We start from the raw sequence: 1,661 nt of genomic DNA, 5'->3' as shown, positions 1-1,661 counted from the left end.
TATTGCGATCAATATTGAGATTTAGGTATATAAGGCAGGTAAAGGTATATGGGGATTATTGTTTTTAGGTTCACACTGTGGGACTATCTGTTTGACATTTGACAAAGGTATGAGGAGCATACCGAAACGTTATGTAATTTTTTATATTGATGGAATAAACGTGATGTTTTATTATACAAGTCCAGATGGAACACATATGTCTATGTGGAAGCGCACCCTGGCAGCTGACATTGTAAGACTGTGCTTATCCATTACGGAAGTTTTATTGTTTATGCTTTTGGATTGAATTACATTTAATAGATATTCAATCATTAAAGGCTATCAATTTTATTATTAGATCGACTGTATTGATCTTTTAAATTATAATATTTGATGACTCACTGGTACATTAACTTTGCCTCTTTTAATATCGCAACCAGGGACGCCTGGTTGTGTTATATATATTTTTTATGGAGATATTTTGTAAGGTGCTTCTTTGAGTAGTTTAATGAAGCTGTTTGCATTTTTTCATTTTATGTTTACATTTTTTTTGTGGTGTGCGGGATCAAATAATTTTATTATATTTTCTATAGATTGTGGTGTCTGTTTCCCAGCACCCATTATCATCAATATAATTGTTTCTTTATATAAACCATTTAGAGGTGCCACTCCCATATAAATATGTTTAAATAGGTTTGTTCTTTTCGAATGTATATATATATAATAGCCAAAAAGAAGTGCACTCTCAGGTCTTTCAAAGCAAGCAAAGTTACTTTATTTGTGTAACGTTTTCGGAGGTCTTGCCTCCTTCATCAGCATGCTGATGCTGATGAAGGAGGCAAGACCTCCGAAAACGTTACACAAATAAAGTAACTTTGCTTGCTTTGAAAGACCTGAGAGTGCACTTCTTTTTGGCTATTATTCATTGCAAAGCTGCACCCAGGCGGTTTCCTTATTGAGGGCAAGATCTGGTATTTGGATATATATATATAGCTATATAAAACAAAGCTGAAGTGAAGAACAAAGCTATTTAAACTATTTCTTAGCGCTCTTTGACTCAGCACACTTTCAGATTAGAGCAGAAAGCCAGAAAATATTTTTGTAGCGTGCCCATTAGAAATCTATGAGGTGAGGGATTTAGCATGACCATTCTATCCGACCTCCAGATGTTGGCGAGCCTGACACTTTCACTAGAACCGTTCTAGTAGAACGCTACATTTTAACTTGTTTCAACTTGAGCACAAGAATAAGACAGCTATTGATTTCACTTGAGAGGTGTTAGCAGTCAACAGGCTTGTTGAAGAACCATCATTAAAAGTGAAAGTCATTTTGAGACTTAAATGTGAAAGGGGTGTATGGGAAATGTAACAATATAGCCTTAAGAAGTTAAACAAACTGATTTTTAAAGTAATTGTTTTCTTAACTATTTTATTGCTCTGTGTCTGATGCAGTGGATATTATGCTTTCAATAGGTTGCCGTTACCTTATGTGCCTTTTCGCAATGGGACTGAGAGTAATAGTCGTATTCTAATGGTGTATAGGGTTAACATTGCCTGATGCATACCAGCATAGACAAGGATGGATAAGCCACTTAGGTTCTATTACTTTGCAGCCATCACCAACTGCCTTCCCACGTTATGCTGTTCCTTTATATGGCATTGGATTGCAGCTATACTGATACA

This window comes from Bombina bombina, chromosome 1, assembly GCF_027579735.1.
Source record: "Bombina bombina isolate aBomBom1 chromosome 1, aBomBom1.pri, whole genome shotgun sequence".
Taxonomy (NCBI): domain Eukaryota; kingdom Metazoa; phylum Chordata; class Amphibia; order Anura; family Bombinatoridae; genus Bombina; species Bombina bombina.
Note: the sequence above shows the minus strand (reverse complement) of the source record.